Here is an 11,332-nt window from a genome sequence, read left to right on the forward strand (position 1 = left end):
GCGCCGCGCATCCCGCCGCCGCGCCTGCCGGCTTCCAGCGAGTCGGCGCGCGGCACCAAGGCTCGCAGCCTCGCGTCGCCGCGGGTTCGGGGCGCGAGCGAGACGCTCCGGGGCAGGAGGAAAAGGCGGGTCTCCGGCTTGTTTTGATTCGGCTTCGCTGACACGCTCTGGCCCCGCCCCGCCCGTGACGTCACTGGGGACTCGGCCTGGCCGCGCCCAGCAGGTGACCTCACGGCGGACCGGCCCGCCCGCGTGACATCACGCCCCGCGCTGAGTCGGCCACCCTCGAGTGACGTCACCCTGGCGCTCTCAGTCCCGGCCTCCGCAGCTCCCGCGAGTCCGGGAACCGCCCTTCCTGAAATGGCCCGGCTGATGGCATCTGAAGGTAATCGGTGGCCTCCTGACTTCCATGTGATGGAAGCTTAGCACACGATGGTTCGGAAAAATAGGCGGGTGGGAAGAACAGGAACGGAAAACAAAGGATTTCAGATTTTGGATTAATAGTCCATTAAAAAGCGTTGCCATTCAGGAACAGCCTCAGATTCAATACTTGCAGAAATACTTGCAGAAATAGGGTTGAATTTCTAGACAATGGGAGTGAACTGCAGGGTCCCTGAAGCCATCACAGACAGGACTCACCACCCAAGGATGTAACTACATGTTGCCTGTGACCCAGAAGCAGGCCCTGCTAAGCCTGCGGATAGGACTGAGTTGTCCTGAAAGATAGGTGGCCACATTGTGAGCAGGCAGAGATTAGAAGGTGACACCTGTGATGAGAGGCAATGACCAAAGGGCAGGAGACCCTTGGGAAGCCTTGCACATGGTCTTTTTCTGCAACTCTTTTCTAGCGTTTTGCATATCAGCTCCTTCCCATCCCCCGGGTCCCAACTCCAACATGTCACTTCCTTCAGAGTGATATAACTGAGGAGCCTTCCGAGAAGAGCTATCAGAAGTATCACCTTCTTTATTTCCCTCATCCATCTCTAATTATTCTGTCGTTTTATATGTTTACTTATTTTCTATCTCCTTCTCACTCAAATGAAAGCTCCATAGTGTAGGAGATTTTTTCTGTCTTGAGCACCTTATGGAACAGCTAGCATATATTTGTTGAATGTATACATTAGGTTTTTCCCCCATGAACCGTGGAGGAAAAACTATGTTAGCTGACAGTTTACAGTTTTCCCCTCCTATAGTGCGATCTTTAATTAACCCAGCTCTTCAGTAAAGGCTCTGTGACTGTGTTCCAAAGCATATAGAGACAGGCAGGGAAGTACAGGGAAGATTACCATGCTCACCTAAGCAGGGATTCTAATAGGGAACTCCAGGCATTCATTGCAGAGTCCATAGCAGAGCCTGGAGCTGCAGGGAGGAGTGCTGGATGGATAGATACTCAGGAGCAATTGCTGGTTGGATATTCTGTGCCTATATTTTCAAGTCTATTTTTCCCCACCAGACATCCTCTAAGCCAGTGGTTCTCAACCTTCTGGCCCTTTAAATACAGTTCCTCATGTTGTGACCCAAACATAAAATTATTTTTGTTGCTACTTCATAACTGTAATGTTGCTACTGTTATGAATCGTAATGTAAATATCTGATATGCAGGATGGTCTTAGGCGACCCCTGTGAAAGGGTCATTCGACCCCCAAAGGGGTCACGACCCACAGGTTGAGAACCACTGTAAGCACTAGGAGAGCCAGGATGGTATCTATCTTTCTCACTAACTGTGGAGCCTAGAGTAAAGCCTGACCCACAGTAAGTGTCCAATGAAATTTTGTTTAATGGAGAATGCTTGAAGCATTCTTCTTCTGCCTACATTTTTATAAACCTTAGAGTCTCAGCTGAATCATTGATTCTCTAGGAAGTCTTCTCTGAAATCCCAAAGCTAGATTTGTCCCTATGTGCACCCTGTACCTTCCCCACCAGCTTGCATACATGGTATTGAAATTGCCTATTTACTTGTCTCTTGTCTGGGCTCCCAATAGACCAGTGGTTCTCAACCCTTTAAACCAGTTCCTCATGTTGTGACACAACCATAAAATTATTTTCGTTGCTACTTCATAACTGTAATGTTGCTACTGTTATGAATCGTAATGTAAATATCTGATATGCAGGATGGTCTTAGGCGACCCCTGTGAAAGGGTCGTTCGACCGCCAAAGGGGTCGCGACCCACAGGTTGAGAACCGCTGCACTGGACTATAAGTTTGTTGATGGCAGAAACTGTCTGTCTCAGTTGCCCTTGTATCCTTAGTACCTAGCACAGCACACATGGTACACAGCAGGTATGTAATAAATGACGACAAATACATCAACAAATAAATGGACAATGCTTTGAAGGTAGATGCAGCAGAATTTGGTAGCCACTGAATATGAAAGATGAAGGAGAGAGTGAAGTCAAGAAATTCTGAAACTGGAGGAATTGATGATGGTTGTTCATTAAATGGAGACCTGGCAGAGGGCGGGGGGAGGACAGTATGAGTAGGAACTGTGGACAAAGATAATGAGTTCAGACTTAGCTTACTTTCATTACTGCTATCCCTCACTAGAGGTAGCTGAGAGATCTTAAAATCTTTTGATGACTTTGGCTTTGGCCTTTCTTCTTTTGTTTTACTTGTCTTTTTTTTTTAAGTGGTGAGGATGAAGAAGCTTAGGTTAAGAAAATTGAGATAATTATTTTCTTGAATTAGCACATTGCTGTTCATGCCATATTGGATCGGAGTAATTGTGCATGTACCCTGCAGACAGACATTCACACCAGCTGCCTCCCACCTCTACATAACTGAGACTTACGAATTGGAAACTTTCCCACATAAATATCATAATTGGCTCAGAGCTCACAGACAGACAGCCAGTTGCTGTTCTTGTTCATTGTGTGAGCCATCCCCTTCTCATTCAAACTGAAACAAAATGAAAAGGAGGAGAAGCTGGGTCACGTCTTCCATACTCAACCGTGTATTCTGTTTTTAGCCTTAGTCAAAAGTTCCGATTTATTGTTACAAAAAAAAAAAATCAGGATGTTAAAAACAAGATTTAGGTGGTGTTAAAGGATTCCACTTCCTACTTTCATACACCATGTGGAATTTCATAGGAAACCTGCTGTTTAACCCTTTTATCTTCCTCCTTTCTGCCCCTCCCCCATTTCTAAAGAAGAGAGAGAGGGAGAGGGAGAGAGAGAGAGAGAGGGAGAGAGAGAGAGAGAGAGAGAGAGAACCTACCTAAAGAGAAAGATGGAAAATGATGACAGAAAGCCCTCCCCTCAGATGCTTCCAGAGGAAAATGTGATGAGCTGTAGGAATCCAAGGGCACCACTGTAGTCTATGTACCCACACTTGGCTTCTCTTTCTGTGATTTCCCTGGTCAACTGGTGTGCTCCGAAATGAACTTCAAAACAATTGTACCTCTACCCAAGGTTTCCTTCCCCCAGACTTCGTCACCCACTCCATAAGACGGGTCTTTGCAAAATTAAATAAAACACAGCTACAAATAGGTCATCAAAGTTAAATAATTTATACCCTTGAGAAAGGAGACAAGCTAATCCTCAGGGATGGGTCAGAATAAGTGGCCATTGTTCCAGTATTCTTGTTCTGTTCATTTTTTTTGCTTGACATGCGTGCCTGTCTTCTAAACTCTTGGGGGGTCAACTAGTCATTTGGGCCACAGTTAGCCTGATCTGTCAAAGTCACTTCAGGTAAATATAGCTTGAGGAATGTATGTTATCTCTATGTACAGGTTTTTTTTCTGGAAATAGCCTCTCCTGTGCCCACAAGTTTACTTTGAAAAATAGTGATAATTGTGATTATAAATAACTTTGACAAAAGTGGAATACTTATGCAAAAATAATATGGTTTATTAAATGCCACAGATCTGCTCTGCCATTCGACTATTCCCAGTAATCAATATTAATATTTTTCTCAAATATCTTCCCTTAGGAACTTTTTTTTCAGGCCTTTAGTTTGACTTTTACATTATTTCCATAATCTACAAAAGTAGTCATTTAAAAAATCTGAATTCTGTCTTCAGTGACCCCTGAACTTGCTGCTTTCTCCAACCTCGGTATCTTCTTTGCTCACACTGTTGTCTCTTTCCCCAACAACACTGTTCTGGACCCCAATAATCGAACAGGATGTTTCTTTTAAGAATCAGATCAAGTATAATCTTTTTCAAGAAAGACTTCCCTGCATTCATTCCACTCAGCACTCTCGATTTTACTTCACATTGCACATGCTCACCACCTGCTTACAGCAATGTTTTCTACGTTGTTGTTTTAACTAAACTTTTGGTGATGTTGGGTGATTAAATTACATGAATTTAAAATAACTTTAGCAAAATTATTTGTATTTAAATTGTTTCAGTCCTCAACATTTAAAAAAAAACTATTGGCATTTAGAACCAACACAACAGTATAAAGTATTATTGGATCCAAGGACCTGCTTCAAGGACACCTTTTTTTAAGTGCTAAGAGTACTGCTATGCCTGTTTCTGTGAACCGTGTCCAGCACGGCCAGTGGTGAACTTGAGGCGGGGTGGTGAAGGATTAAAGAAAACAGACAAGAGAATATAGTTGGGACCAGGTGGATCACTGCGCCCGGATGAGGAAACAGTAACACAGCCTGTAAGCCAAGTCTTTATTTTATAGTCAGATCACACAAAGCAAAACAAGGGAGTGCTTAAGATGTTTACAATGTTTTTGAGAGTTTCAAATCTACTTAATTTTGTGCACCTGAGAACTCTATCAAGCTTTGTTTTCGCAGTTCTTGCTGTACCTCCTGCAGCCCACATCCCTCCGCTACCTAGGACTGCAGGGTCGGACTATAAAGTCAAGCTTACAACCATAGCCTTTGGCTATAATTGTTCTGGATGGGCTTTGCCCTCCAAGCTGGGACTTGTATGTGGCTTTGCCACAAGAGGACCGTGCCCTCTCATCGGTTCGAGGGTTGAACCTGTCCAAACGCTGTAGCCACTCTCCACATTTCTGGAGTTAATTTTGATTGATCTTGAATAGAATTCTCTCTCAAGATTCCTCCTCCGCCTTTATTTCCACTTAGAACAATTTCTACCAAGAGTATCCTGAGGAACACTTGTTATATAAGACATGCCTCTATTTCTGTGGTTAAATTAGTCTAGAAAACACTATATTTTTTATGAGTCATAATTTACATTAATATAGTAAAGATCCTAAGAAGTCCAGCAATAAAGAAACCTGTTTACTCCCAACTTAGAATTTCCCAAGTATATACAACCTTTGAATTCCTTTACATGTAAATCAATTAACATCTGTGAAACTAGAGTTCTGCTAAATATTGGGAAGGGGGTGGAGATAGTGCCTTAATGCAAAAAAAAAATACCTCCTTTTAGCATTAACATTCAAGTGAGTTGATGCAATGGTGAAAACTCAAGTGAAAGGCAGACAGTGGACCCCTCTTGTAAGCAACCAGTTCTTTAGAAAATGCTTTGGGGCCTGGCCAGTGTGGTTCAGTGGTTGACTGTCAACCTATGAACCTGGAGATCATGGTTAGATTCCCTGTCAGGGCACATACCCTGGTTGCGGGCTCAATCCCCAGTGGGGGGCATGCAGGAGGCAGCTGATCAATGATTATCTCTCACCACTGATGTTTCTCTCCCTTCCTCTCTGAAATTGATAAAATATATATATTAAAAAGGAAGAAAGCAAATGCATTGGGAAATATCTTTAAAACTCTATAAACTCCAATTGTTATAATGATGTAAATACATTAAATACTAATTCTAAATAATGTAAAACAGTTGAACAGTCACAACACTGCTTCCAATTGTAGAAACATCAATTATGCTATCATTGTTCCCTTGAGGAACAAAAATTAGTGTCAACAACCTATTGAGGACTACTTTCTTTAAATGTGAAGACACTTTACCAATATTATAACTAGAAGCAACTTCCATCTCTTCTTTAGAACCTTTGTTATAATAAATACAATAGAATCTAGAAATATATTGCCTTGTACCCTTTCAACATGATGTGGTTCTTTTCTTTACATCACATAAATATCAGTTTCACCTTTAAGTCCAGTAATAAGGACTGTTATGTCAGTTTCTGGAGATAATTTTGATTGATTGTGAATAGAATTCTCTCTCAAGATTTTCTTTTCTTCTGCAAAACATTGATCTTGAGTCCTTGTATGCAAATATGGTACTGCATGGATTAAAGATGGCCACAAACCTGCTACTGCTGTCTTTAAGACATGTGGTTTTCCCCTCCCCTTGAATCTGACCTGGCTTTGTGATTTGCTTTGACCAATCAGAAGTGCAGCAAAAGGGACATTGCTCCAGTTGCCGTCCTAGCTTTTGCTCTTACTGTCTTAAAGCCAGCCACCATGCTGTGAAGGACTATGAATTAGACTATGGAACGATGAGAGGCCATATGGAGAAGGTGACAGAGATTCTCTCCTTGATCAAACATGAGTGAGGCTCTTCCGAGTCCTCTTTTTTAAAAATATATTTTATTGATTTCAGGAAGGAAAGGAGAGGGAGAGAGAGAGAGAGAAACATCAATGGTAAGAGAGAATCATTGATCGGCTGCCTTCTGCATGCCCCACACTGGGGATTGAGCCTGCAACTCCGGCCTGTGCCCTGACAGGGAATCAAACAGTGACCTCCTGGTTCACAGGTCAACACTCAACCACTGAGCCATGCTGGCCAGGCTGAGTCCTCTTTTTGATGTGGTCCTCGCCTTGGCCTGCTTAATCCAATTTTAGCAAGAATTCTAAGTCAGTTTATCGAAAATACACACTCTTGGCATCAGAGCGTTCTTGATACCTTCCCACCCTGCTCTGCTTTCAGCAAGAATCCTGTCGTCAGTTTAACCAAAATCTCTCTACTCCTGATGATTCCTCTTAGTAATTTTCCATCCACTGCCCCCTACCCTGCTCCCTGACTATAAATTCCCACTTTTCCTTGTATTTAGAGTTGAGCCTGATCTTTCCCCCCTATTACGAACCTCATCATAGTAGTTTCCTAAATAAAATCTGTCTTACTGTCTTTAAGAAGTGTCATTTCACAATGTATGCATGTATCAAGACATTTGCCTTTGTACATCATAAGTATGTACAGTTTTTTACAGAATAAAATATTTTTAACAAAGGACTACAAACATCTGGAAGATGAGAAGCCATCTCTGATGTTCTAGTCTCAGCCAAGCTCCTAGCTCAGTGTTTCTCAGCCAGGGCAGTTTTGCCCCCTGGGGACATTTTTGGTTGCCACTACTAGCAAGTTGAGGTCAGGGATGTTGCTAAAATCATACAATGCACAGAACAGCCTCCCCAACAATACAGGGTGTCCCCAAAAATGTATACTTTAACAGATAATAGCTCAATTTTGAAAATGAAATGTATTTTAATAAACACTGCCTTTATAATTACTCAAAGTGTGGGTATACATTTTGGGGGATATCCTTTGTATTATCCAGAAGCAAATGTAGTGTCAAGGTTGAAAAATCCTATCCTAGCTGAATGCAGCCAGATGAGTTACCACAATTTCACCATATGGAGCAGATTGTCCAAATGAGCCCAGTCAATGCACAGAATTGTGAGAAATAATACATAGCTGCTGTTTTAAGCATCTGTTGGGGTAGTTTCAATGGCATGCTATTGTTAAACCATGGGGGCAAGGGAGGGAGCCCTGATTTGTAGTGTTTACACTTGCCCACGGTGTAGCTACCCCTACCATAGTCAATTTTAGGCTCCCACATAAGCCACTGAACTCAAGGCTGGAAAGAGGCGTGCACAATTGACTCCATGAGCCTATAGGACTTGGTTACACTGCAATAGGCAACTGAGGCAATATCCCTTGTACACAATTTTTTTTAATATCTGAATTCTGGGCATGGGTGTTCCCTGTGTTCAGTTGACCACCTAGTAAGGTTCTCTACTTGTGTATTGTGGTCACATTGCTATTGCAAGCTTCTCTTTTAAATGGCAAGATGTTAATTCTACTGTCTTTATGTCTTGTGTTATTTTATGCACCATTAAAATTGTCAAATTGGGTTTAGTTAAAAGGCTCCCACAGTGGATCACAGCATGGACTCCACTCTTAAGTAATCCCATAACACCCACAACACTCTCACATTTTAATACTGAGGCAATCATTCTGATTGGGGATAGAACATTGCCCTCACTAAACTGTGGGTTTTATTTGTGAAATGAAACATCTGAACAATAACTGAAGGAGCTAAGCAAAAGTGAAAGCAGGGGTGATGAGGGGACAGTCTACCTGTGCCAGGTTTGGGCTCATGATAGAGCGTGCTTCAGAAAGAAAATGTTTTTCTTGAAGATAGAGGGAATTTCTTCTAGCACATAAGCCAAAAACATTCTTATTTCCTAGATCAGCTGTTTCTCAAGTTTCAGGGTGGACACTGGATTTAGGTTTGGTTATTATAGTTTTGTGGTTAGGAGTCTGCATGAAGCCAAACTTCCTGGGTTTCCGTCTTGGCTTGCTAGCTGTGTGACCTTCTTTTTGTGCAACATATTTGTGAAATAAGGATAGGAATGGTGTCTATTTCAGAATTAAGATAGGTGATGTTTGTGTCGTGCTTACTACATAGTTAGCTCTCAATAAATAGTAGCTATTATCATTATTAGAAGTATTTAAAGTCTATAGTCACTATTGCTATTTAACTTTCCTCCTTTTAACTGTAAACAATATTTTTTTTTCTAAAAGTAACGCTAGTTCTAGGTCAAGGGTAAACTGTTTTCTGCACTCAACTTTCTTCTCCTCCAGGAACAAACCACACCCTACTTCCTGTTGCATGCAAATACAGGTACCTTAAAGAGACAGTCACAACCAGACGCCCACAGGGGATGCTAAGATTGCAACAGAGCGCACTCTGGTGTACATGGTGGGAAGCCAGGATGGGGAGATAATGAGAAGCAGTGCTTTGCCCAAGAGTACTAAGTTGATTTGTGTGGATATAAGAAATTATTGCAAGTTACTAAACTTTTAAAAAATGATATGATAGCCCTAGCTGGTTTTGCTCAGTGGATAGAGCGTAGGCCTGTGGACTGAAGGGTTCCGGGTTTGATTCTGGTCGAGGGCACATGCCTGGTTTACAGGGCTCAATCCCCAGCAGGGAGCGTGCAGGAGGCAGCCAATCAATGATTCTCTCTCATCGTTGATGTTTCTATCTCTCTCTCCCTCTCCCTTCCTCTCTGAAATCAATAAAAATATATTTAAAAATAATAATAATCATAAAATAAAGTTTATTAGAAGCATGTGAGAAAGATAAGGCAAAGCGAAAGCAATGAGTGGATAATACAATAGAGGTGGGCTAATGCACAAAATAAATACAATGGAGGCCTACATGTGTTTCCTAAGGACCCACCAGGAATTGGACTCTATGCCTTTAATCAATCTCTGTACAAGGAAAAACGTGATCAATTATACAATCCACAGGTTCCACCAGATGAAAGCAGACAAAAGCAGACCAGTTGCTCAGGATATAACTAGTCCGGATATAAGGCCAAACAAACAAACCCACAAGGATCCTGAAAATGCAATACCATGTGATGTACTGAAGAACATTCTCAGTAATATCCTTATAGCAAATGGAGTGGGGCTGTTTCTTACAACACATCTCAGTATGGGCTGATGGCTTATCATCAAAGTCAAGTTCAGTGGAAGCAATTTTACAGAGGTTCACTTAAGCAGAAAATTTCATTGTACTGTGGTAAATACAGTGATAGAAATATGCATCAAGTGTTATGGGAGAACAAGGGGAAACAACTGATCAATGAATTCAGTAAAGTTGCAGGATACCAAATTAAAATGCAGTTTATCTGTTGTGTTTCTGTACACTAATAACAAACTATCAGAAAGAGAAATTAAAAAAACAATTCCATTTCTAGTTGCATCAGAAAGAAGAAATACCTAGGAATAAATTTAACCAAGGTGAAAGACTCATACTCTGAAAACTATAAGACATTCAAGAAAGAAATTGAAGATGACACAAATAAATGGAAGGATATACCATGCTCATGGATTGGAAAAATTAATATTGTTAAAATGTCTATACTACCCAAAGTGATCAACATATCCAATGCAATTCCTATCAAAATATGATTGGCATTTTTCACAGAATTAGAACAAATAAACCAAAGATTTATATGGAACCACAAAAGACCACAAATAATCAAAGCAATCTTGAGAAAGAAGAACAAAGTTGGGGGTGTCATGCTCCCTGAATTCAAACTATACTACAAGGCTATAATAATCAAAACAGTATGGTACGGGCACAAAAACATACACACAGATGAATGGAACAGAATAAAGAGCCCAGAAATAAACTATGTTATCAATTAATTTATAACAAAGGAGGCAGGAATATACAATGGGAAAATGACAGTCTATTCAATAAATGATGTTGGGAAAACTGGACAGAATGAAGATAGACCAGTTGCAAACAAAATGAAGATAGACCAGTTGATTACACTATACACCAAAATATAAATAAATAAACTCTCAAAATGGATTAGACTTAAATGTAAGACCTGAAACCATGAAATTCCTAGAAGAAAATTAGGCAATAAACTCTTTGACATCAGTCTTAGCAATGTTACTTTAATATATATCCTTAAGCAAGGGCAGCAAAAGAAAAAATAATAAATGGACTACATCAAATTAAAAAGCAAAGGAAACCATCAACAAAACAAAAAGGCAACCTACTGAATGGGCATATAGCAACTGATAGGGTCATGTGTTGAAATGATATATTTAATAAAGAGTTAATATGCAAATTATATATAAAGAGCTCATAAACTTAACATCAAAAAAGCAAACAATTTGACCCAGTGATCCCACTTCTAGGAATATATCCCAAGAAACTAGAAACACCAATCAGAAAGGATATATGCACCCCTATGTTCTTAGCAGCACAATTCACCATAGCTAAGATTTGGAAACAGCCTAGGTGCCCATCAGCAGATGAGTGGATTAAAAAACTGTGGTACATCTACACAATGGAATACTACACTGCGGTAAAAAAGAAGGAATTCTTACCATTTGCAACAGCATGGATGGAACTGGAGAGCATCATGCTAAGTGAAATAAGCCAGTCAGAGAAAGATAAGTATCACATGATCTCACTCATTTATGGAATATAATGAACAACATAAAATGATGAACAAAAACAGATCCAGAGACAGAGAAGCATTGATCAGACCGTCAAACCTCAGAGGGAAGGTAGGGGAGGGTGGGGGGTAAGGGGGAGAGATCAACCAAAGGACTTGTATGCATGCATATAAGCCTAGCCAATGGACACGACAAACAGGAGGGTGAGTGCATGGGTGGGGGAAGTTGGGGGGGGGG

Source organism: Myotis lucifugus, unplaced genomic scaffold (assembly GCF_000147115.1).
Source record: "Myotis lucifugus unplaced genomic scaffold, Myoluc2.0 scaffold_11, whole genome shotgun sequence".
Classification (NCBI taxonomy): Eukaryota; Metazoa; Chordata; class Mammalia; order Chiroptera; family Vespertilionidae; genus Myotis; species Myotis lucifugus.